Raw genomic sequence first — 26461 nt, forward strand, 5'->3', positions numbered from 1 at the left:
CGGTTCCGGCAGAGCATCAGGTCAGTAGTTGCTTTGTGTGGCTGCTGTCTGAGGCTTGTGCTTAAAAGGACTCCCCTGGACAGCCGGTTCTCAGCTTTTTTGCTTGCTTGCCAACCTTGCCGAGGGACAGCAAAGCGTTTTCCTCTCTGCCTGCCTGTATCGGTGGTTCTCATTGGGGACGCCACCGCAGTTGGCACCATGGAGCCAGAGTTCGCCCTGGGCATTCTGCTCCAGTGTTTGGACTTGCTGCTGCAAGCCTGCCAGCAATGGCTGGAGATTGCCTTGCACCACCTGGTGCACATCAGCCCCCTGCTCCTCCCCCTGACCTCCCTGGGGGCCATGGAGGGGCCGCAGCAGTGCCCGGATGCCAGTGTGCCCCGCTGCATCTGGCATTTGGACACCAGGAGAGACTGGTGGGACCGCATCGTCCTGAAGCACTGGGGAGACCAACAGTGGACTCAGAACTTCAGGATGAAGAAGGACACCTTCCTGGAGCTCTGCGAGTGGCTTGCCCCTGCTCTGCAGTGACAGGACACTCGCACGAGGCCCGCCATCTCCCTCCAGAAGCGTGTGGCCATCGCACTGTGGAAGCTCTTCATGCCGGACAGCTACCAATCCATCGGGAACCAGTTTGGCGTGGGGAAATCCACCGTCGGAGCAGTGCTCATGCAGGTACGGCACTCACCGGCCACTGGGCTGGGGGTGAGAGGGCTGCAAGGAGGGGATGGGCCACACCAGGGAAAATGCAGGGGGAGGAGGTGAAAGTGTCCCGGACGGGAGGGTTCGGTCTGTCCCGGCCGTACTACACGCTTTGCTCAGCAGCCAGGATTGCAGCGGGGGTTGCTTTGGGGAGTGAGGCGCGGGGAAGTGCCAGGGAATGAACAGTCCCAGCCACCCAGGTGCCCCAGTGATTCACAGTTTGGTGCGTCTCTCTGCAGGTGGTCAAGGCCATAAACCGGGTTCTGCTCCGCAGGGTGGTCCGCCTCACCAACCCAGATGCGGTCATCCAGGGGTTCAGCGCCCTCGGCTTCCCCAACTGCGGGGAGGCCATCGATGGGATGCACATCCCCATCCGTGACCCAGAACACCAGGCCTCCCAGTACATTAACCGCAAGGGGTACTTCTCCATCCTCCTGCAGGCCGTGTGTGACCATCGGGGCCAGGTCACGGACATTAATGTGGGCTGGTCCGGCAACGCACACGATGCCAGGGTGTTCTGGAACTCCTCCATGTGCCAGAGGCTGCACGCTGGGATCTTCTTCCCCGACCACTACATCAGGGTCGGGGACATGGACATGCCTGTCTGCCTGATGGAGGATATGGCCTACCCCCTACAGCCCTGGCTGATGAAGCTGTACACAGGGCACCTCAACCCCTCCCAGCAGGCCTTCAATGCCAGGCTCACCAGGGCCTGCATTGTGGTCGAGGGGGCCTTCGGATGCCTGAAAGCCCGATTTAGATGGCTCCTCACCTGCCTCGACCTCGCCAAGCACAATTTCCCTCCCGTGGTGGCAGCATGTTGTGTGCTGATCAATGTATGTGAGCGGAAGGGGGAAGCTTTCCTGCCAGCCTGGATGGCTGAGGTGGAACACTTGGCTGGCCAGTACGCGCAGCCCCACCATCCGGGAGGCCCAGAAGGGGGCTGTCCAGATCTGGGAAGCCCTGTCAGAGAGCTTACAGGTGTAGGAGGACTGAACTCTCCCTGCATGCCTCACCGGGGCCTTCTTGAACCCTCCCCTCCTTCTCCTTTCCCCTCCCTAACCCCCCTTCCTAATGTAAAATAAAAACACCTGTTTTGCCAAAAAACCCTCTCTTTATTGTACATAAAAGGGGTGGAGGGAGGGAAGAATGAGGGTGCGAGAGGGGAGGGGGAAACCAGGGAGCAGGGAGCTGGAAGCGGGAGGAAGGAGAGGAAAGGAAGGGAAAGCTCAGGGTTGGGGATCCTGCTGGCTCTCCCGTCTTGCAGCACTGCAGGTGCGGGGGTGTCGGGTGTGTGTGTGTGGAGGGTGGGACGGGGGGTGCGGAGAAAGTGGCAGGGAGAGCAGGGGTGGGAGGAGGAGCAAGAGCTGGAGGTGACCTCTGAGGGCATGGCCCTGCTCCTCCAGTGCCTGCAAGCTCTGCTGCTGCAGCCACAGGTCCTCCCAGACCCAGTGGTCCTGGGTTCAGAGCTGGTGCTCCAGTAGCCGCAGGTGCCGCCAATGATAGTCGTCTAGGTTGCGGGTGTGCCTGCTGGCCCGGGTGTGGGTAGCTCTTGCAGACAGAGTGGTGCATACTGCAGTCTCAGGTGCTGCAACTGTGGTGAAACAAGAGCAGTGGTCAGTTCTCCCTGGGGACACAGTGGGTGAAACCCAGTCCCCCTCTGCAAGGCAAGGTCGGTGTGTGGGGAACGGGCCATGGCCCCTGCATGACACCCACCTGCTGCTCCATGATGGGCAAGGCCCAAGCGCACGGTCCCTGGGCTCCCTCTCCACTTCCCCTCCCCCTATACACATAAGGGGATCATGATGGCACTCGTGGAGCCCTCCCCGGCCTTGGACAACACAGCCGATGTGCTCTGTGGGATGCCTCGGGAGTCCTGGGTCCTGGGCAGGCTCCCTGCAGACTCCTGGCTCTCAGCATCCTCCTCCTCCTCCTCTTTGTCAGGGACGGGGCCCTCTGCGCTGGGATCGATCACCACCCAGGGGCATGGTCTGCGTGAGCCCCCAATATGCAGTCCAGGGCCCCGTAATGAGGGCATGCCTCTGGGTCAGCCCCTGGCTGGGAGGCTTTGGAGTAGGTCTGCCACAGGTCCTTAATCTTGCAGCAGATCTGCTCCAGGGTCCGCATGTGGCCTCTGGTGGCCAGGCTGGCAGCCATGCAGCTGTAGACTAGGCATGTTCCTGTGCCTAGTATGGAGATCATGGACATTGGAGGCCTCCCCCCAAAACTTGATAAGGTCCACGATCTCCGCACTAGACCAGGCGGGCACCTGCCTTTTGTGGCCCCAGGCAGGCTCCTGGGAACAGCCAGCCTGGTCCTGGGAAGAATTGGAGGGCTGGATGGCAGTGGCTCATCCCATGCCAGGTGCAAGATCTGCTGGCTGGAAGCTGGCAGGCTTGCAACTACCGTGGGCTGACCATGCCCCTTTAAGGGCTCCGGGGCTGGGAGGAAGGCAGAAGAGTTTCCCTGGTGGTGCCCAGAGTGGCCTCCAGAACAACCTGGGAAGGGCTAGCCTCCAACTAGTTCGAATTAAGTGGCTACACAGCCCTTAATTAGAACTACTTAATTCGAACTAGGCGTTAGTCCTCGTAGAATGATGTTTACCTAGTTCGAATTAAATTTGAAATAGCGGTTTGCATGTGTAGCTCCTATTAAAGTTAATTCTAACAGCTGTTAGTTCAAATTAACTTTGTAGTGTAAACATACCCGTATTTACTTGATCAATTACTGTCAAATGCGTTGCATTGAATATTTGCCATCCTGGCCTCCATTTGTATAACTCCTATACTCCTTTGGGAACAGCGTGGGTGAGTGATGGAGAAAGACATGTAGTATTTTGTCCCTATTTAAGTCAAAGACAAAACTCTGTTTGACTTCAGTGGAGCCAAGCTGTGTCATACACAGGAAAAAGGTCCACTATGAGGGTGTGTCTAGACTACATGCCTCCGTCGACGGAGGCATGTAGATTAGCCAGATCGGCAGAGGGAAATGAAGCCGCAATTAAAATAATCGCGGCTTCATTTAAATTTAAATGGCTGCCCCGCTCTGCCGATCAACTGTTTGTCGGCAGATCGGGGCAGTCTGGATGCGACGCGCCGACAAAGAAGACTTTCTTGATCGGCACAGGTATGCCTCGTGAAACCAGGTTTACCTGTGCCGATCAAGAAAGGCTTCTTTGTCGGCACGTCGCGTCCAGACTGCCCCGATCTGCCGACAAACAGCTGATCGGCAGAGCGGGGCAGCCATTTAAATTTAAATGAAGCCGTGATTATTTTAATCGCGGCTTCATTTCTCTCTGCCGATCTGGCTAATCTACATGCCTCCATCGACGGAGGCATGTAGTTTAGACGTACCCTGAGAGAATCTGTTCCTCCCCAATACTGTGAGGACTTGGAGTTGCAGTTTGGGGGTTGCATATCTTTAGGGTCCAACATACATAGGCTCTATGATAACTTAATACTGCAGGGAACATTGCCTGCTAGGTAACTGCCATTTATTACTGTAATTTAATAAAAATTAGAACTTATACAAGAACATAAAAATATAAGAACAACCAACTTTGCGCTTTAGTTTAATTTCAAGTTTGTTGTGTTTTCTTTTCACATCATCCGAAGTGTCATCAGCTGGTACCTGGTAAATCAACCATTACTTTAAAACATCACTTGATTTTTCACATCTACTTTCTTGATGTAGGCCCTCAATTAAAAATAAAGCAGGGAAGACAAAGTAACACATTTGACACTTCTGGAGACCTATCAGAAAGTAGGAAAACTGATACAGTAGAACCTCAGAGTTATAAACACCGTGGGAATGGAGGTTGCTCGAAACTCTGAAATGTTTGTAACTCTGAACAAAACACTACTGTTGGTCTTTCAGACACTTACAACTGAAGAGTGACACAATATAACTTTGACACTTTATTATATAGAAGAAAAATGCTGTTTCAACCATCTTAATTTAATTGAAAGAAGCATAGTTTCCTTACCTTGTCAAATCTTTTTAAAAAACTTTCCCTTTTTTGGTAGTTTATGTTTAACTCAGAACTGTATCATATTTGCTTGTGTGTGTGTGTGTTGCTGTATGATTGGGCTCATCTAGACTATGTGGAACAGTTGAAAGAGGATATGCAATTTGCATATCTTCTTCCGATCGCATTTTCGAAAGCAGAGCTTTCCAAAGTGAGAGTAATTTAGACGCAGCTTTTTTGGCGAAATCCTCTCTTTGTTGAAAAGATGCTCTTCCTCAAAAAATGAGGTTTATGCGGCTTTTGAAAGTGTGATTGGAAGAAAATATGCAAATTCTACAGGAATTTGCATATCCTCTTTCAACTGTTCTGCGTAGTCTAGATGAGCCCTAAGTGTCCTTCTGATTCCAACTGAGGTGGTTGATTGGTCAGTTCGTAGCTCTGGTTTTCAGACTTCTAAAGTTCTAGTGTACATGTAATATACCTGACCAGACACTGTTCCTCCACTCTCTATATAAAGTTCAGATAGCACCCAAATAAAATGTACAATTTTCAAGTGTAAGTGAACAATTTGAAAGGTTGGATCTGAATTTTAAATTAGGTAAATTGTGGTAAACTGTCTGTCTACAAGCCTTAAAAATACTAAAATATTTAACTCGGGATTTTGTCTGACTTATGGTCTCTGAAATCTAAAATGCATTTTCTCCATGTTACTATATATACTGGACTCCAAAGACTGAGCCATTTCAACCTTAGTGGAAGGTAATGAGGAATAGTTACAACTGGTTTGATTTCCTTCTAATAAAACAGTCAATTGTCTCATGTCAGAAAAGATGTACTGTAGGAAATCCGTTGGGTTTTTACCTGGCATTTGTAGAGAAGCAATAGAGAAATAAGACCTAACATGTTTTGTTTATAAAGCATGAATTGCATTGACCTGGAAACATTAGGAACATAACTATGCTGTCACCCCTAAAAACGGAATATAATTCCAAAATATACTTCTGTTTCTCAGAGAGAAAACAAAGAGACGTTAATTCAATCCACTGGATCCAGCCCATGGACCACTCTGCTGGGATCCCCAGGCACACAGCTGCCTCAGTTTCAAGTGCTGTCCTTGTGTCTCTCTGCTCTGCAGGGAAGGGGAAAACTTCGTGTGATCTCCCCACCCCCAGGCAATCCTCAGCTCCTATTGGCCAGAAATAACTGGTCAATAAAAACTGACTTCAGCTAATCTCTAAACTCCTATTGGCTAGAAACAGGCAGCCAGTCAGATCTGAGAGAGTGGCGTGGGAGCTGGGGCCTCGCAAGCCTCTTCCCCCACTCAGAGCTGAGAGCCATGTGGAGGGAGCAGCCTGCATTTTCAAGCAGTCTGGCACTGCAGCAGACAGGAAGCCCAGCCTGGTTGGGGGTGCTGCAGGGCTGCTGGCTTAGGTAAGCACCTCCCAGCTGGAGCCTGCCTGCACCCCAACACCCTCCCCCAGGTCACCATCCAATCCCTCTGCAGCCCCCTGCCCCCGGTCACAACTTCCTCCCAGAACCTGCACCCCCTCCTATACCCCTCTCCCAGGCCAGAATCCTCTCTTGCACCCAAGCACCCTCCCAAACCCCACACCATCTCCTGCACCCCAGCCCCTTACCCTATGCACCCAGTCTCCATCCTAGACCCTACACCTCTTCGCAGAAAAGTGCAGCCCTTGACTACTTACCAAAATCTTGGAGTGACCCCCCCAACAAAAATTATTGTCCACACAAGCCCTAAATTATGGAATTCAACAGCACCATGGACAGAATTCTCTAATTCTAATTGAGCTGCTTTCATTCAACTTTGCAAGCATGTTTATCAGGCAAATAAATAAAAATGTAGCTAGAAATGCTGACAACTTCCCTCTGAAATTCAGATCAGTGTGACCATGTGGGACAGGCTGGCTATCTGTCACATGGTTCTGTGGGACTTTGAAGGAAGAAGGAAGCACCAAGGGAAAGGCCTGTGGATCCCTGTAGCCTGTTTTGCTCTGGGGAATAGCTTCGTGTTTGAATTAAAACTATTCCCAGAGGGAAGGGCCTGAAAGAGATTTTGGTGTGGCAATTCCTGGCTGCTAAATAAGTCAACTAGCAAACCATCAGTGTATCTTGAGTGGACTGAAGGATATTTCCCTTTCATGTTTTGGACAATGTCCACATTGTTGCATTTTTTAAAATGCATCAAGTTTTCCATTTTTTCTTTTCAATTATTTGTTTCCTATGAGTGCTTTAACATTTAACTTTAATGATTTAGCTTCCTTCTTGAATCTTCTATCATCTTAGAGATGATTTTCTCATGATTTTCTACTTAGGAGTATGATTCATCTTTCAATTATGCATTTGTTCAGACATACTTTCCTCCACCAATCAGATGGAAAAGATATCAGAAAAGGTTTTCTGTGTTTAGAAATATGTGTTACCATTGCTCTACTTTTGTCTACTTTTGATACTATCTAAACTCTCAGCAAAAATACTTGAATGCTATTAAAGGTTCATTTATACCACTGAAGCACAACTGTCAGTAAGGGGAAATAAGAGACAGTTTGTATAATGGGATGCAGAAGTCCTCTTAAAACTCCATTGTTCATGGGGAGCACATACACAGTTTCATCTATTTTGGATGGTGCTGTATGTTCCTCTCTGTGGCCTGGTCTACATTAGACCAGTCACGCTGGCTTTAAGCAGAGCTATGCAACATGTGGCCCATTTGTTTGCAGCCCAAGGTGCTGTTTGGGTTTACGTGGGGCTCAGCACCCTCCCCGTGGGTGGGATCCTTTGAACATGGCCCTACTGGGAACATGTTCCACAATGGCGAGTCAATGGTATTCTGTCAATAGGCATTTTAGTCATTAAATTCCTGGACTGTCATTGCTCATTAAAAGTGCTGTCATATGAAATCGGGTAAATATTGAATTTTATTAATATCAGCAGAACTGACTTAAAGGGGCCTGCATATTGTGTAGTCTTGCCTCAATCTTTGTATTCATGCCCGTCACTGTGGAAGTATTTGCATATATTTGCATATATATTTGCATGTATATGCAACCACACTTAAGTTGCGGCCTTCAGCATGTGCTGTGAGTATCATAGTGGCCCCCAGGGCTTCTAAATTGGAGTAGCCCTGACTTAAAGTATGCCATCCAACTACACAAAATGGGAGGCCGACAGGGGCACATGCTCCCATTGGCTTCCCTTACTCCTTACAGAATGAAAAATACAAGATGCTAGGAGGATGCCGTCAGCATTAGATTTGATGGTCCACAGTAGACCTGCTAAATCGCATGCTCCAGTCAATCTTCTCCGTAGTGTAGACAAGCCTTCTGTGAGTACTTATGTAGACTAGCCTTTGTCTTTGGGTTCCCATTAGGGTGCTCTCATGTCCATTGATGTGACAAGGTTTATCAACCCTGCACTGGCAAAGCAAGGGTTAAAGAGCAGTTTTTTGCCTATGAGGTCATGCCCCCTTGCACCTGTGGGCATGCTCTTAGTGGAGGAAGTATTCGAAGGGGAGCATCTCCGCTCACTGTGGGGTGACTGAGGAAGAGAATGGTTGTGTGCAACAGCCTCCTGGCAGGAAGCAGTCAGGACTCCAAGCTGCCAGGGTCAAACCTCTTAGCTGCACTGCAAGAAACAAAAAGAATGGCTTGCTGTTGCCAGAAGAGGAGGTGCCAGAGAGAAGCATATGGGACATGAGAGGGACCCGACATCCAATCTTGGAGATGTCACTGGAGGGACTGGACAAGAATAGGAAGCGACTCAATGAAAGCATTTTAATCCTGTGTCAGGGCACCTTGTTTTGAATGGCTCTGGGTCAGACCTCAGGACAGAAGATTGGTCCTGTGTTCCCTTATGCTCCCCATTTTTGTATCTAGATGATGCTTCCTTTGACACTGTCAATAGACTAGGTGGCCCCTTTGTATCCTTACCAGAGTATTGTCAGTAGACAATACTGCTAGTCTGTCTGACCCCTAATTGGTCCTTGCAAAGAGTTGACTTTGTGTTTCCCCTTTACTTCCATTAGTACCAAGACTAGACACAATCTGTCCTTGAACAATTTAATTGATACTGGCATTTTTCTATCTTAAATTGGGTAATGACCAATATTCCCTCTAATTGTTTCCATCCATGTGCAGGATAAATTTTGTTAGGTGCACCCAGGCATGTGTCGAGATGCATCACCAATAAAAACACATGCTGCCAGTTGTAGGAAGCTGAGGGTGCTCTGCTAATCAGCTGAGCAGCATTTCAATCTCTCCTAGGTGGCCAGGCAAGTACTCAGCTTAGAGGTAACACTAGTAATGACCAATTTTCATATTAGTCAACTAATACTATACATTGAACAATATTAATCAGATAATTCGGCAATTATCGTGAGGAAATGACAAACTGTATTATATAGTTCAGACACTATGGGGCATGGTGTATGAAATACCTTATTGAAATGAACCTTAGCCATATCTGGCATGGCGTTAAAGGATTTTTCTGATGATGATTGCCAGAGGCACATGGTTTAATATATTCATGAAATATGGATATTCTACCACTGCTTGCCAAACCAAAGCAGTCAGGGAGTTGACTCATTACAAGCAATGAAAAGTCATTGTTTTTGGGATCTATCACTTGTGATGACATAGAGTCAGCATGAAGAATGAAAGGTGGAAAAACTCAACAGTGGATTTGCTGCTGATTTTTGACTTTTGAAAGAAGATCCTATACAAGTGAACTTAAGAGACAATACTGAGACATACAATGTACAAACACCTTTACCAGAGAGAGCTTGGAGAGATGAGCTTCATATATATGCAAGTTCAGAACATGATAAATTGATAGTTGTGGATTATTTTTCCAGGTTTAAAGAAATAATGAACTTAAAAGCATAAGATATCACAATGTTATCAAGGAACGAAAGTGCACTTTAGCTCTTTTTGGTATTCCAGAACAACTAGTGATGGACAGTGGCCTACAATTCATTGCAGAAGAATTTAAGTCATTCAGAGTGAAATACAATTTTGATCACATTACTAGCACCTCACATTACCTTCAAGCAAATGGAGATGCTGAGAGATCTGTACAGACACTCAAGAAAATCCTACTACAGAGAGATCCATTCTTTGCTTTTTTCACTTAAAGATCAACATCCATCAGGTAAGGGATGCTGTCCATCTGGAACAGTTATTCCATAAGGACTACTCAGAACTACTGTTCTGCCTTTGGAAAAAATCTGTCTCCAAAGTGGCCAGCCATGAAGAGAGTAGCCAAATTGGATAAAAAGGCTAAAAGAGCTTATGAACACTTTTACAACAGATGCCTCTCAGAATACTGCCAGGTCTAGAGTCTAGTGACCATGTTCATGTCAAATTGGATAGAGAAAAAGGATGGGCAACTCCTCCTGTTGTAAAAAAAAAAAAAAAAGAAAACTCTGATCATATGCAATCAAGACTAACAGTGGAGAATTAAACAGAAAGGCTTTTTCTACACTGCAGGGTTTTTGCTCAAGAAGCTTTTTGCGGAAGAGATCTTTTTGTGGAAGAGAGTGTCCACACTGCACGGACGCTCTTGAGCAAGAAATCTCTGATTGTCATTAACAGAATGTCCATCAGAGCGTCTGTGCTTTTTCTGACAGGCTCTTTTTGTGCAAGAAACCACTGTGGAGTGTCCACACATACCTTTTTGTGTAAGAGCTGTAACGCAAAAAGGAGTTATTCCTGGTGGGAAGAGGAATAATTCTACCAGCAAAGGCCCTCTATCCTGTTGATTTACTGTATTTTTTTTTGCGCAAAAATGTGCTTCAGGTGTGGACACTCCACCAGTTTTTGTGCAAAAATGGCTGTTTGTTACTCAAAAAGAACAACCATCAGAAAAAACTCTACACATGGCGGATGCAGAACACAAACAAGAAAGACTCAAGGATTCCAAACAGACCTTTAGTCGTTGCCACTAAAGGATAACTAGATGACCAAGCAGTTATTCATTGGGGTTATGTAATTAGAAAACCAGTATGATTTAGACATGCATAGTAGACTGATCCATAATGAACTCAAAGACAATGCGATAATATAAATATTGTAAATGGTAAGAATGTAAAATTAAAGCAGACAATGCAATGGAATGCTAATTTGTATTATCCTGGAGTCCGATGGCACCTTAGGGTGTGTCTAGACGGCATGGCTCTGTTGACAGAGCCATGTAAACTAGTTTACCCAACATAGTCAATGAAGCAGGGATTTAAATAATCCTCACTTCATTAAAATAAAAATGGCCGCTGTGCTGTGCCAACGATCAGATGATCCGGCACAGCACGGCAGTCTAGACACAGCACGGTTGACAAGGGAGCCTTTTTCGACCACTCCTGTAAACCTCGTTTCACGAGGCTATAAGGGAGCAGTTGACAAAGGCTTCCCTTGTCGACTGCTCCGTGTCTAGACTCCCACGCTGTGCTGGATCAGCTGATTGTTGGCACAGCACGGCGGCCATTTTTATTATAATGAAGTGGAGATTATTTAAATCCCTGCTTCATTGACTATGTTGGGTAAACTAGTTTACATGGCTCTGTCGACAGAGCCATGTAGTCTAGACATACCCGTAGAGACTAATAAGGCCATAGGACTCCTTGTTGTTTTTCGCACGTACAGACTGGGGTTGACAACGTATGGCATGAGTGCCATAAGTGGCACGCAAGATGATTTTGATGGCATGCAGGGAGCCCATGCTGCTGCTGGAGCTTTGAAGCCAGTGCACAGCTGTGAGGCTATAGTACTGCCCCTTCCGAGGGGCAGGCAGGAAAGTGAAGAAAGCAAACTCACCCCCCCCCCCCCACATGCAGGCTGCAGAGCTATATGTGGAGTAGTGCCACTCCCCCTTCCATGGAAAAGTCCCACCTGCCACTGGGCATCTGCCTCAGTTGCTCTTGTGGGGCAAACTGCAGATTGGGCTGCATGGGGCCTGGTTGGGCATGAGCGGCTGGTGCCCCCCTTCTTCCCTGGTAGCAGGTTAGGTTGCTCCGTGCCTGGCAGTGGTGGGAGGAGGTTATCCTGGGGGACACACACACAGGACGCTAGTGAGTGCTTGGGGCTTTGCAACCACAGGGACTCAGTCTGGGGGCACACGGATCCATAAATAGAACTGAATAAGTTAAATGTTGGCATGCCACGTCTGAAAGGTTGCAAACCCCTGAATCAGACCACTCTTCTGAGACTGTAATATCCTATTCAACCAGCAGGTGACATTGTGTAAAAAAGACCTTATTTAAATGAACCTCATCTGTGACTGGCAGAGTATTCTCAGATCTTATGCTGAACACATCTGGTGTGCATAAGCAAGCTCTGCAGCCAGGCCATAGCTAGTACAGGAAAATGACAATCTTGGTGTCAATTATGGAAGAAATTATTTGCTTTTTTACATAAATTTGCCTAGCTGTAATCCTATCCCTTGCATACCTTTAGCTGAGGCACATGTGCAGCTAGACAGAACTGAAGTAATATCAGAACAAAAGAAACCTTAAATATAATTACATCAGAAGAAATTCCCTCCTCATTCCTTTTTCCTTTCTGCATCACTATAATATTTGAAAACTGCTGAGAAATTTTCAAGGATTACAAACATTACCACCCTCTCTGAAAGACGCAATGCAATTTTAAAACATTTAAGGTGAAAAGTGACCAGTTCTGGCTCACATGTCCAGCAGGGTGTCAATTCAATACACCCCCTTTCTCAAGCTGTTTCAAGAGGCAGAGAAGAGACAAGTTAAAAAAAAACCTGCCAAGAGCAATACCCCCGAAACTGAGATGTGACTGACAAGTTCTGCGCCAGCTCATTGGCATTGAAATTCTTCTTCATGTGTTACTTCTTGTTCAACATAACATCATACTAACTGAGAAGCAAATGCTAGTCCTTCTCTCAAATTTTGACATGACCACAGTGTTAGGGGTGGAAGGTGAAATTTTTGAGTAGCTCTGTAATTTACCATGGTGCCAATTAGCTGTTCTAAATTAAAGGTTGCAGTAACAGTTACTCTTAAGAAAATTTGCCTAGCTGTAATCCTACCCCTGGCATACCTTTAGCTGAGGCACAAAAAGCTATGTTCAGCTGACAGAACTGAAGTAATATCAGCCCTTAAATATAATTACATCAGAAGAAATTCCCTCCTCATTCCTTTTTCCTTTCTGTATCACTATAATATTTGAAAACTGCTGAGAAAACTTCAAGGATTACAAACATTACCACCCTGTCGGGAAGAAGCAGATGCAATTTTAAAGCATTTTAAAGTAAGAAGAAACCAATTCTGGTTGAGAAAATTAAGATTACTGGCATGGGAAGATTTTTTGTACTATGGCAATGTATTAAAATTTCTCCCTGCAAGTGTTCTATATTAATAGCTAAATTCATCATGTCAGTGTGAATGCAGAGACTGGAGAAACGGAGTAAAACTTTAACAGATGTGTCCATCACTGAACTAAGATATTGCAGGATTATGAGTCTAAATGGATGTTTTAAAGTCTGGTTTTCTAATGCAACAATATGTGAGTCCACATTTGAATGTTAAAGATTCATACTGTGGTTTTCATGTATTAATTCGGTGCAGCTCCATGCTATAATGGTCATGAAGAAGTTGTAGGATTTTATTTTATCTTCATTGAGCCAGTCCCAACCTGAATAGTGATTGTTTACACTTAGGCAGAATTCCTCTGAAAGCAGTGAGCTTACATACAAGCATCAGAGTCTGATTACTGGGATCCATGCATGTCAAAGGGCTTTTTGCCACTGACTTCTATGGGAAGAGGAGCAGGCACTAATTTCTCCAACAAGCCAGTTGAGGAAAACTATGTAAAAATATTTGATAGATGTAAAGTGAGATTTCAATTTGGACAAACTTTTTCCTTGGTGAAGCATTATGAAGGAGCTTGGAAAAACTTCTACCCAATCAATACACTCCGCTGCACACGTCTCTCTCTCTCTCTGTGGAGAGAATATGAGATCAAAAAACATGAGAAATATTTAGTCACATTGCTTAATACACTACTGGAAGTTGTTCAGTAGCTCATCACTATGGTGATGAAGACAGTAAAACAACCTATATAGAGTAGAATAGAACAATTTGGCATAACCACATGTCTCTCAGCCTTTCAGGCTGTTAAAATTTTCTTTAGGCTGCGCAATGTGCATTAGAATCCTGTCATGAAGTTGGTATGTATTATCCCAGATAGTAGTTTTTTGTCAGCTTAAAGCAATGGAGGACAGAGTCTACTTTCTTTTGATGGGTATATGGAAGGTCACCTTGCTCAATACATCACCATGTTATGATACTGTGGTACTATACCGTGGTACGATTTCCTCTCAGGAGTTACCCTTTTTGTGAGTCAGGCCTTTTCCCTGCTTCTTTCTGGTGTCATTTTTTGTGCTAATAGTAAAATGGTAAGAAGCGGTCCCTTCCACTGTTTCCCTAAAGATCACTTTATTCATCCACAAAACCCTTACATTTTTCAGTTGGTTACTCTCTGGCTTCAGAAATTTTGTATCCCTCTTGTTATGATATGTTTTGTAATTTTTTAAGGTGTACCTTTATGTTTTAAAACAGATTTGGCTCTTGTGTTACCAGCCATTCTCTACTCTTCTGGACCTAGTTTTGAACCTTTATTATAGTTGAAAGCATCTTATTATTTAATTGCCTAAAAGACACTTAGTACGTCTACACTGCATGCTTGTTTCAAAATAAGCTAGTTTGGAAGAAATACTCCAAAATAGCTTAGTTCGAAATAGCACGCCTATAGTACCAGGAAACCTCAAAATTAGTCTGAGGCAGGCTTCCCTAATGTGGACATTCTACCTTGATTTAGAGTCCCAGGAGGCACTGGGGAGTAATTACTTTGAATGGCCCTAGGGAGGAGCTTTTTTGAAATAGCAGCTGTGGAACATCCACAATACTGCTATTCCAAAATAGCTATTTTGGAATAGGCATTATTCCTCACGGAATGAGGTTTACAGAAGCTGGAATAAGCCCACCTGTTATTTCAAATTTATTTCAAAATAACGAAATTGCTGTGTAGATGCTCCCATAGTTATTTTGGAATAATGGCTGTTATTCTGAAATAACTCTGCTGTGTAGATGTATTATTAGAAAAATGTGATGTTCAGCACCTCTCATAGTTGGTTCTGAATATAGTTTGTACAGTAGCCTTAGCTTATACTTATGCTGCAACAATTACACATTTTATGTTTTGCTGTAACAGTGTTATGCTGCTCCAATACATACCATAATTGTAAAACATACTGTGCTTCTGCATTCATTTAAAGAGCAACTACTTGGTAAGTACAAAGTAATTAAGCAATAAGACATGACAGGCAGTATATTTCTGGGGAATTATTGTACATCTCAGATGCCTTGAAAGGTATGAGGCTAAAGGTTGAGTGACTTCAACCACCTGAGAAGTGGAATAATCTTCTAGAAATGCATTGCTTGTCATGTTTTATTGCTATTGTGAAATGGAAATTATGAAACCAAAATAGGGGAAAAGATTAGATCTGTGCATTTATGGAGGATTACTTATACGAGTATGACATCACTGACAGTTCTATATGCATCCAGAGAGTTCTAAAGCCATTTTAGAATTATCACATGAACAACACAACTTGCGGAAACTGCTGGTTCAGCATTCTGCCTTGCCATCTTTATCTTAAACCAGCCCCCCCCCCCCACAAAATCATATTTGTATTCTCAATACAGACTTTGTCTTTCATATTAATATATAACCTCAGGGGGTGTGGTTAGTTTGAAATAACCATACCCCCTAGAGGTTTAGAGGCATTTGGTTACTTGCATGCCTGGTAACACCCAAAGGTCATTATCTCATGATAATCACATCTCCTGTAGTTGCCTTATCGCTTAAGTGTAACACTAAATTTTAATTATAATGAAATAGGGCTCTTCTGGTAGTGTATACAACATCATGTGTGCTTAAAGCCAGATGGAAATAATGCCTGGCTTTTACGGTAATAGCATTTGCTAGGCTTGTGCTCATTGCAATCAATGTTTTTTTTTTATTTCATGAGGAAATAATTTTGAATAAAATTGCTGCATTCAGTGACTGAATTTAACTTGGGATCTTATGAATGCAACGATTTATTGTTGTACACTTAATTTGTTTAAAAACATAGTGAAGGATCTATTGTTAACATTCTAAATCCCTGACCATGCAAAACTAGTGAGCTTTGAATGGAATTACTGCTGGTAATAAGCACTGTGTTTGGCTTCTACCACCTTAATTTCAGAGGTGCATTGTAAAAATAAGCTTTGGTTTGAAAAATAAAGTACAGAATTTCAGATGAGAAGAGATGATTCTCTTTTTTACAAATGTTGCAACAGAAGTGAAGTAGCAATGTAAATGTGCTGATTGGGCTTCTTTCTCTTTCTTTTGTTTTGCTAGGTCCTGAGGCTGACAATTGTTTCACATATGAAGAACCTGACAATGTAGGAAGACATTGGTGGGGATTCCATGTGGTTGCAGGAATCTGCACATATAGAGCAGCTGGCAAGATCGGGCCTTAGCTGTGAAAAAATGGCTTTTGAAGCTGTCAGTCACTCAGTCTGAAGCTAGCACATCTCCTGTCAAGAGAATGAATGATTCCATAATCACTTACATGAATATTTTTCTGTTCAGCAGAATAGAACTTTTTCAATGTTATTGTGTCCATAAGGAAGCCTTCCATTTTAAAAGAGTTTTTCATGTTGGATAAAGAAGTTAGGAGATCCTGCATATGTAATCCACACACCTAATGTGGTTCACTGTCCCATGCAGTGTCACCTAGACCACAGTAAGGGTATGTCTACACTACCCCGCTAGTTCGAACTAGCGGGGTAATGTATGCATACCGAACTTGCTAATGAAGCCCGGGATTTGAATTTCCCGGGCTTCATTAGCATAAAGCCGGCGCCGCCATTTTTAAAAGCCGGCTAGTGCGAACCCCGTGCCGCGCGGCTACACGCGGCACGGGCTAGATAGTTCGAACTACGTAGCCATTCCGAACTATCTGTACTCCTCGTGGAACGTGGAGTACAGATAGATCGGAATGGCTACGTAGTTCGAACTATCTAGCCCGTGCCGCGTGTAGCCGCGCGGCACGGGGTTCGCACTAGCCGGCTTTTAAAAATGGTGGTGCCGGCTTTATGCTAATGAAGCCCGGGAAATTCAAATCCCGGGCTTCATTAGCAAGTTCGGTATGCATACATTACCCCGCTAGTTCGAACTAGTGGGGTAGTGTAGACATACCCTAACAGATAAGAACAAGAGGTCTCTATGGCATGGGCTGAGAAGCAGCTGGCTTTTAGCTTAGAGAGTAGAGGCTTCTATACTAAGCTTCAGAGGTCCCCCAGGTTCAAATCCATCTGGTGGCAGTTATACATACAAGTCCTCCCAAGAATTCACTTAGCTACAAATCTGGAAAAAAACATTGGTCTTAGTATTCAAAAAATGATACCACATCAAGATGTAGCCATCTATTATTTTCAACTGAAAATAAGTCAAACATTGAATATTAAAATACCCAAGCCAAAAGGATTAAGTTTATTGGCCTACACAATTCTAGCTGAACATATTTAAACATTTACTTATGAGGGCTCCAACAGTTCAGTGATCCTATTCAAATCCCTAAAGTTTTGGTTTAGGACATTTAGGAAGATGGTTATAGTAAATTCACAATAAATAAATTTTCTCCTACAAGTACTTCATTTTTTCCTGACAGTTTTCTATGCTGTATCTGAGTTGTGTTTCCCGAGGTGTCACTTCTTTAGATATTTATAACAAAGGTAATTTTATAGGTAAACATCTAAGAAGGACCAAATGATTATAGTTCTAAATTTGTCATAAAACTGTTTTATTCTTACTATTTGTCTTCTGGTTATCAACTTTACCAAAAGAGTGGAGACACTATATTTTCCTTTCTGTTTTCATTAAAATCAGGAGAGAGAAATCTCAGAGGTGCAAGTTTGACATATTTTCAGCATCACTTTTATTTCAAGGCGAATATTTAATTAGAATGAAAAATATCATAAAATAAACTATTCATGTTTTGTAGTCTTTCTCTAATACTATGGTGTGAATTAACTGGTTATTTGTGTAGTGTGGTTGTGATGGGGCAGAGGCGCCCCGCACTCTGGTCCTGCCGGCAGCCACTCTCCTAGTGGCTCTCGTGGCAGGGGGCAGAGTAGTGACGCCGGGCACGCTGCAGCCCGGGGGCCGAGCGGTGCCGGAGACAGCCTAACAGTGGTGCGCTGGGTGTTTGCAGGCGGCCGCCCCAGTAGGACACCCGGGTATGGCTGGGAGTCCAGACGCCGGCGTGAGGGGGGTTACATCATCACGTGGCCCCGCCGCAGGCCTGGAAGTGTGGCCTCGCCAGAAGAGGCGGGGCCCAGCGGGCGGGTAGCCGGCACGGGGATTTAAATCCCGGGAGATGCCGGGGAAGGGGGGAGTTCGGAGGGAGCAGCCCCACACCAAGGAGCAGCGACGGATGGGACCCAAAGTGAGGAGGTGAGCCCGGCTGCAAGGGGAAGTGTTGACTGCGGAGAGAGGAAGTAGCCCAGGGCGGGCAAAGGGAGCCTGTGAGCTGGTGAGTTACGGTGGACGCCCTACCAGCTGGACCGGACGGCATAGGTGTTCACGTCCTTAGGGCCCTGGGCTGGGGTAAGTGAGAGGGGGTGGGCCTGGACCCCCCTCTCCCCACGATCGGAACAGGGCTGGCCCCACCTCGGGAGCCAGCAGAGCCCCAACCTTAGGGGGGGCCTACGAACCTTGGTTAAGACAGACTCGGACACCGGAGAGCGCTCAAAAAAAGGTGAAGGAAGCACAGGACTGGGGGGGTGGTGAGGTGCCAATGGGGCGCCCTATAGACACGTTTACAGTGGTGATGTCAAGTGATGTCAAGTTTCAGTTGTTTAAAAATCAGGTATTTTTATTCAATCAATTAATGAGATTTTCAGAATAACTGCTTACACAGAAAGATCATTTAAATGAAGTCTAGTTTCAAATTTCAGAATATTTTTTTTTAAAATTAAGGCCTAAATCTTCCCTCAGTTACTCTGATGTAATCCCAATGATCTAATATTGCAAACCTCTGCAATGTCTTTGGGAAACATTGTAGGGTTGCACCTCTATAAACTAGAATTCTCTGATTTGGCAACATCCGTGGGCTGGCATGACCACAGATGTTCCAGAATCAGAAAGTCCTAGTGGGCTGCAGGGGTGGCGGTCTGGAAGCCCAGTGCACTACAGGAGGTAGGGACCTGGATCCCGGTGCATGACCCAGCTTGGCTGTGGCTCAGATGGGCAGGAGTTTGGTAGACCGGCATGTGGCTCAGCTGGACTAGGGAGAAAGGCAGCTGGGAAGACTCGTGCATGGCCCAGGTGGGCTACAGGCAGCTGGAGGGTGGGAAGCCTGGAGCATTCGACCCCACTGAGCTGTTTGGAGAGCTGGGGAGCTCAGTGCACTGCTCAGCTGGGCTGTGGCAAGGGGGCAGCAGGGCTCAGAGGGCTCAGAGGGAGTGGCAGGAAGCCCAGCTCACAATCCAGCTTGGCTGTTGGGGGACCAGGGAAGTCAGAGGAGTGGTAGGGCCGGGGTTGGGGCTGGCAACAGGGGGCCAGAAACGATCTCCCCTGGTCCAGCAAAATCCCTCATCCAGGACAAGTCAGGTCCTGAGGGTGCCAGTCCAAGCAGGTCCAACCTGCATTAAATTTTTGAATGGTTTTATGCATGATTGTGCTCCACAAGTGAGGGCTACCACAGCTTTTACAGGAACTCACAAGAGTAGGCATGGTAATTCCTCACTGTAAACGACTGCAGGGAACTTCCAGCCTTGGGAGTGGTTTGCTTATTCTGGGTTAAGGACACAGGTTGTGTGGTATACTCTTCTGGTAAGAGCTGACTGGGGCACTCCACTGAAGGGTGGTGGGGAGGGGAGGAGGAGCTACACTTCCAGCCAGGCTCCCAAAACTCTCCTGAAGGCTGTTGCACTAAATAGCAGGCAGGTGAAAGGTTCTGGCAGGTGGCATGCCATCCCCTAATCTAGGACTACCCCAGCCCCTGAAACCCGCAGGGCACCCTTTAGGGAGGGCAGGGGCAGCTGAAGTCCCCCCCCCCCCCCGACTTTGCTTGTTGCTACCCTTCTGTCACTGTCAGGAAGCAAGAGGGAGTACATACAGCATCCCTGCATTTCTCTTCTTTCTGGCTGGGATGGGAAGGAGCAGAGGAGTGAGTGACCCATGCTGTGAGCATTCCTCTCACTCTCTGACAGTGACTGCAGGGGATAAGCAAGCAATAAGCTGTGGGTAGGAATTGGGGGGCTGCACCCTTTACCCTGTACTCTCCCCCATACCTCAACCCCTTGCTCTGAGGCCCCATGCCTTCATTGCCCTGCCCTGATTCCTGCATCACCCACTGCTCAACTCTCTGCCCTGAGTTCCTCCTCACACCCCCAATCCAAACTCCTGCACATCTTCACACCCCCAGCTCCTAGTCCCAAGCCTCCCATATCCACCCTAACTCCCCGTTTTGAACCCCCTATACTCCACCTCAGACTTACATTTCTTGAAGGTACTGTCATATTGTACCCCTTATCCCCTGCCCTTAGCTCCTCCCCCACACCTGAGGGGCAACAGAACAATACCTATAAGTAATTTACCTGGCTAAGGATGAGTTTTTCAGAGACAAGGAAACAAAGAAAGGGGAGTTGGTATAAAAGGATGAGCTTGAACTGACTTGTGGGTTCTTTCTGACACAGCAAATAGACCAGAATTCTGTCCAGCTCTTGTGGAAAGGTTGCAAAGACTTTCGTGGATCCTGGTATGTTTAGTGTGTGTTTAAACCCGTTTATTGTTTTTATTATGTTTTCTCTGTGATGCTTTAACCTGAAGAATAACGGTGCTTGCTTAAAAAGAGCCTTTTAGGTAACTTGCAACTGTTGGTAGCCCTCAAAGAGGAAACAAAGGAGAGGTTCTGGCCTTTACGCAGACTGCCTTGCTTGGATATAACAGTGTAAGGCAGCGGGCAGGGAGTTGTGTAGCCTTAAAACCCCTGTCAGGAGAAAGAGAGAAAGAAAGGGGGAGAGGGAAAGGAAAAGGGAGAGGGATATATGTCTCCACCCAAGACACATGATAAGTGGGAGCCAGAAACCTTAAATGGATGCTCTTTCCATGGAAGAGAAATACAAATACACTTACCTTGAAACTATGACAGATCACTTCACCAAGAGTTGCTTGTAATCTGCACTGAAAGAACACATCCCATTGGCATCAAGAGGTGGGGGTGCACTGGTATAACAAAGAGGAGAATTTGTCCCATCATTAAGAAATAAATCTACAATGATCATATCATATGGAACCATGAAATCTGATCAGTTTTTCATTACTCCTTATTTCCCACACTGGTGTCTATAATCTATTTAGCATGTCATGACTATATTGCTTAAGTTTTAGCAACACTGGTGTTTAAATCCCCAACACAGACACAGTAGGATAAAGTCTCTATTTTCACCATCTTGGGCCTCATTTTTAAAAAAAACAGAAGTAATATTTTAATAATTATATAGTGTTGGGAAACAAAATTATTAATTGTTTGACAAAGCAATCACATTGTGAAAATTTCACCCTTTTCGTAGCCTCTTATCTTCTGCTCTTACATGTAGGTCATATTATGGACTCCTTTGTGCAAGTTTGACAAGAACTAATGTGGATACTTAAATATTTTAAAGGCTGCACAGTTCAGAATGATAAAATACTCAACTGATCTTCCTTTCCTGTTGAATTTGTAGTTAATGATAAAGTAATTTAATACTTATGTCTTTTACTGTTTTAAACAACAAATATTAAAATTCCTTAGAAGAAATTTTCAAATAAGGCCATGAAATGACACTTTTTAACTACAGTTGTTTTTATTCAGCCATAAAATCTATCTTTCATAAAGAAACCCACTTACATGTCTTACTTCAGTGAAGGTTATTTGTAGACTGAAGGTCTTTTCTTGTCAAGATATGATGAATACCATGTGTGAAGACAGAAGAGCATCAGGACCTGTATTAGCCGGAAAACCCACTGATCTGTGAATAACCTAAAAAAGAAAACCTGAAGATTAGCAACGTCGCTTTTAAGAATGATCCATCAAATTCAACAAGCAGATTCACAGAGATGAATCATCTAGTTCCTTTTATTCCTACAATACAGTAAAGGTTATTTCCCTTCTTTTTAAACAGAGGTTTAAAAAAAAAGGAAATAGAGACTTGTGAATGTTTCCCATGGGTAAATCAATGATTCTACACCTTTTCATTGAAGGTATTTTTAAACATCTTTTTACTGATTTTTCAAAAGAGGTGTGGCCAACTCTATCCAGTGCATAGCTCAGTTGTGTGCTTTTGCCTGATTTTCACATCGGTATTTGGTTATTGTAAAGATTAACTCCCTTGTCAGAACTGTGTTTTATAGAAACCACAGAAATTAATCATGGCTTTTTAGCAAAGTGTCTCTAATATCATATCAAACTGTTGCATTACCTTTCAGCAAGAGAAACCATAGTCACACTTTACACTGAGATTCATTTATCGTTTATAAAAGGTAAACACTTTAGTAGATGTTTTAAAAAATGGTTAATTGTTATAGAATGCAACAAATCAATAGGCTGTTTATAACAATGGCTTATAATTATAACACAGAGTTCATGTTTGTACAATTCTTAAAATATCTATCAATCATGTATTACTCCTTTATAAGTCAAAACTGTTTTTTAGTTTGTACTCTTTGTATTCTTATTCTGCACATTTATGTTATTTGTAGAAAAGTGCACTTACTAAAAACCATCTGTCTCAAACTCTGCTGATATGCATTCTCACATGAAAATTTTGCATTTGGCTCCTATGTCTAAGAGCACGTCTACACAGCAGGGCTAAAGCTGAAATAAGCTACACAATTTGAGCGATGTCAATTGCATAGCTAAGTCAAAATAGTTTAACTCTGTTTTTGGCACTTTCTATACAACAGGAGGTCCGAGTAAGAGCACTCTTCCTCTGATTTCACTTACTCCTCATAAAATGAGGGTTACAGGAGTCAGAGTAAAAAGTCCTCCAGCTCAACATTATTTTGACATTATGTCAAAATAACTGCTTGTAGTTGTAGAGTTTTGCTTTAGAAAGGACTGTAGGATTGGGCCTAACACAGGAAAAGCAGCATTATTGTGAATCATCATTCTGACAGGGGAAGGAGAATTTAGTGAGACATGGAGCAGCAGGCAACCATGCAGACCTGGACCAGGTCTTGCTACAGAACTCTTCTCCGAGTTTCTGGCTTTCAGGGAGCAGGAGAATGTATACTCTTTATGTACTGCGGAGGCCCTGAGCAGGGTAAGAAAGTTGTACCATATCAAGGAATACACTACTGTGAAGCATAAGACCTGAATTAAAAATTTTCTCCTGAAACGAGCCTTTTTAAGAAGCAATCAATGTTTCTCTTTTTGATTCTTTCCTTTTATCTATGCAACCTGACATCTTGTCTTATATAGTGTAGCCCTTTCAATGATGCCCAAGAGAATTAAAACAATTTTTAGGATATATCAGATGACAAAGTTCCCTTTCTGTTCCCTTTAAATTGTGAATAATTAATTATACTGTGATATGAAGCTTTTTAGTAATGTTATTTATACAGTAATTTTCATTATGCAAATTAAATAATAAAATGGCTGCAATGTAACATAGCTAATGATTTATGGTTACATGAATGAGAACCTTGCAGCTTGAAACATCTTGGAATGCTTTCAGTAACCTTGAGGGCATTTGAACATTTGAACTGTAATCTTATTCTTTTGGAGCTCTTAAAACTAATAAAGAACAAGCTGTGAAAGCTAACTCGTGGAGCTTCTAATAAATCCTGTAGTTAGAGAAGCTTCAGGATGTGCACTAAAAATATACATTTTGTGAAGGCCAAGCATATTTAAAAGTATTTGTTTCTTTGGAAACATGAAATGAAATCATCTGTTGCGATCTTGTTTTTGTTTTTCGCAACAATTAAATTGGCTATACCAGCTTGACTAAAAGAAGAAAGGAAAAGGTGAACTCTACTGATTAGAAAAAGCTTAATTTTTTTTTAAAAAAAGGCCATGAAGCCTGCATCCCAGCTACAGGAACAGCCATAAATCATATGTGAATGCAGGAAAAGGGGCCATCAATGGTACTCAAATGCAAAATGCTGCAGCAAAATGAAAAGCATTAAGTTCGAATTTAGCACTAAAAATACCTGTATTATTGATTTGCAAGTCAGTTTAAACAGTCACCAGTTCAATTTAATATCCCATTCTGATTATGTTAAAACAAACTCACTACTAAATAAAACAGGGAGTTAAAGCGACATGTCACTTGAAACAGCAAAACGATGAAACAATTTAATTAAGCGATAATGTTCCTGGCATTGGAGTATATGAAGCAATAAACAGCTTTTGTGGTTGATTAAATGCTGAAGTGCAGCAGAGTGTGAAATCGTTCTTACAGGAAGAGCTGCCCTCTTGGATCTTCCCATTACTTGTGGATCTTTGCACTAGCAGACCAGTGGATTTCATTTGGGATTCTCCCCTGCCTATATTTGTGGTAGATATGTTTTGAGAGGACTTTGCAGTTGTGTATTCACTCTGCATTATATCAATGTTCAAGTGACAGCAAATCACTGTATATCTTTTTACTTCCTATCTACTCAAGTGTACAATACAATAGTGGCATCATAATATGATCTGCAAGATATGTGCCTGCTCAAAGCTGGATGCTTTTTGGAGGCAGAGTATCTGAGGTCTGTTCCTGATTCTGCCACAGAATTCTCTCATGGTTTGGGGCAAATCTTTCAATCTTTCCATATCTCAGTTATTATTCCTCTTTTACAATTTTACTTCCAAGTTGTGCTGTGAAAGTTAATTCATTTATATTTCTACAGCACCTTCATATCTCTAAATAGAAAGTTCTATATTAGAATTCTAAATATTACTGTTACATATAAAAGTCTCATAGACTTTTAAGGTCAGAAGCGCACGTGATGATCTTTTAGTCTCACCTTCAGCACATTGCAGGCCACAGAACCTCGCCCATAGATTCATAACCTCTGGTTGAGTTACCGTGTGATTTAAAGGCTTCAAATTACAGAGTAGTCAGTATTAACTCTTGTTTAAACCTGCATGTGGCCAATTCTCTGTGCTACTTAAGAAGGCAAAAATACTTGCAAGATCTCTGCCAATCTGACCCTGGGGGAAGGGAGAATTTCTGCCCCAAACCCAAATATGATGATTAGTTGGGTCTTGAGCATGTCAGCATGACCCACCAGCCAGACATATGGGAAAGAATTTTCTGTAATATCTTAGAGCCTTCCCCATCCAATATCCCACTTATGGCCATTTTGGATATAGTATTTACTAATAGCTGTAGCAGATGGGTCACAAGCAGTTCCATCATACTATTCCAGTCAAAAAGTTCTCAAGCTCAGGCTTGAAACCCTTTTGATTTTTTGCCCCCACCGATCCTCTTAGAAGGCTCTTTCAGAACTTCACTCCTCTGATGGTTAGAAACCTTCATCTAATTTCAAGCCTAAACTTAATGATGGCCAGTTTATATCCATTTGTTCTGGGCTTAACATTGACACTTAACTTAAATAACTCGTCTCTCTCATTGGTATTGATCTCTTTGATGTATTTACAGTGAGAAGCCCTTTACTCCTCCAACCTTCATTTGGTTAGATTAAACAAGTCAAGTTCTCTCCTCTAATGAAATTGTTTTAGTATTCCTTGGATGTTCCTAGTAGCCCTTTTCTGCACCTCTTCCAATTTGAATTCATCTTTCTTAAACATGAGCTGCCAGAACTGCACAGTGTTCCAGGTGAAGTCCATCAATGCTTTACATACTAGTACTTAGCAATTCCCTATCTCCACTGAAAATACCTTGCCTGATCCATCCTAGGATTGCATTAGCCTTTTTCATAGCCACATCATATATCAGAGACTCATTGTCATCCTGTATATAATCAATATGCCAGGTATTTGTACTACCCTGACTCTTCCAACTGATAAGTTCCCAGTTTATAACAAACATTCTTGTTGTTAATCCCTAAATGCATTTTGCTCTTTTCATTATTAAATTTCATCCCTTTTCTATTACTCTAGTTTACTGGGTTGTCCAGATTTTCTTGTATGATATTATGGCCCTCCTCCATATTAACAATGCCTCCTAATTTTGTGTCATCCACAAACTTTATTTGTACATTTCCACTTTTTTTTCCAAGTCAGTAATAAAAATATTAAACGAGATTAGTCCCAAGACGAATTGTTGAGAAACTCCACTAGTAACATCCCTCTAGCCTAACAGCTCACCTTTCAGCATGATCCCGTTGTCTCCCGTTTTACCAGTTTCTTATCCACCTTTCAGTGCTCATATTAATTCCCATCCTCTCCATGTGAAGCTGTATCAAATGCCCTCCAGAAATCGTATGGATTAGATCTACTGCATTTCCTTCTTCTAAAAAAGTCAGTTAACTTCTGAAAGAAAGAGATCTTGAACTGTTTTGTAAAATCATGTTATATTTTATCCCAGCTATTATTTATCTCTGTGTCCTACTTTCTGTTTCAAAATTTGTTCCAAGGTCTTTCAAACAATTGAGATCAAAGTAACAGGCCTGTAGTTTCCCAGATAATTTCCCCTCCTGTCTTAAAAATAGGCATTTTATTAGCAATTCTCCAGTAAAAGAGTACAATTTATGAGTTTATGGATTCATTAAA

At 43.6% G+C, this 26461-nt stretch overlaps 1 long non-coding RNA gene across 2 annotated transcripts; it reads right to left on the minus strand.

The window, feature by feature from the left end:
* Positions 1-1901: 1901 nt before the first annotated feature.
* On the minus strand, positions 1902-26213 carry LOC142827096 (uncharacterized). Of its 2 annotated transcripts, none has more exons than XR_012901513.1 (4): positions 26057-26213; positions 21647-21778; positions 20893-20982; positions 1902-2293 (listed from the first exon to the last, which is right to left on the minus strand). It is a non-coding gene; the product is annotated as an uncharacterized LOC142827096 (long non-coding RNA). The 2 variants fall into 2 exon arrangements; XR_012901511.1 differs by lacking the exon at positions 1902-2293 and adding an exon at positions 14967-16286.
* Positions 26214-26461: the final 248 nt, after the last annotated feature.

Source organism: Pelodiscus sinensis, chromosome 1, assembly GCF_049634645.1.
Source record: "Pelodiscus sinensis isolate JC-2024 chromosome 1, ASM4963464v1, whole genome shotgun sequence".
Taxonomy (NCBI): Eukaryota; Metazoa; Chordata; order Testudines; family Trionychidae; genus Pelodiscus; species Pelodiscus sinensis.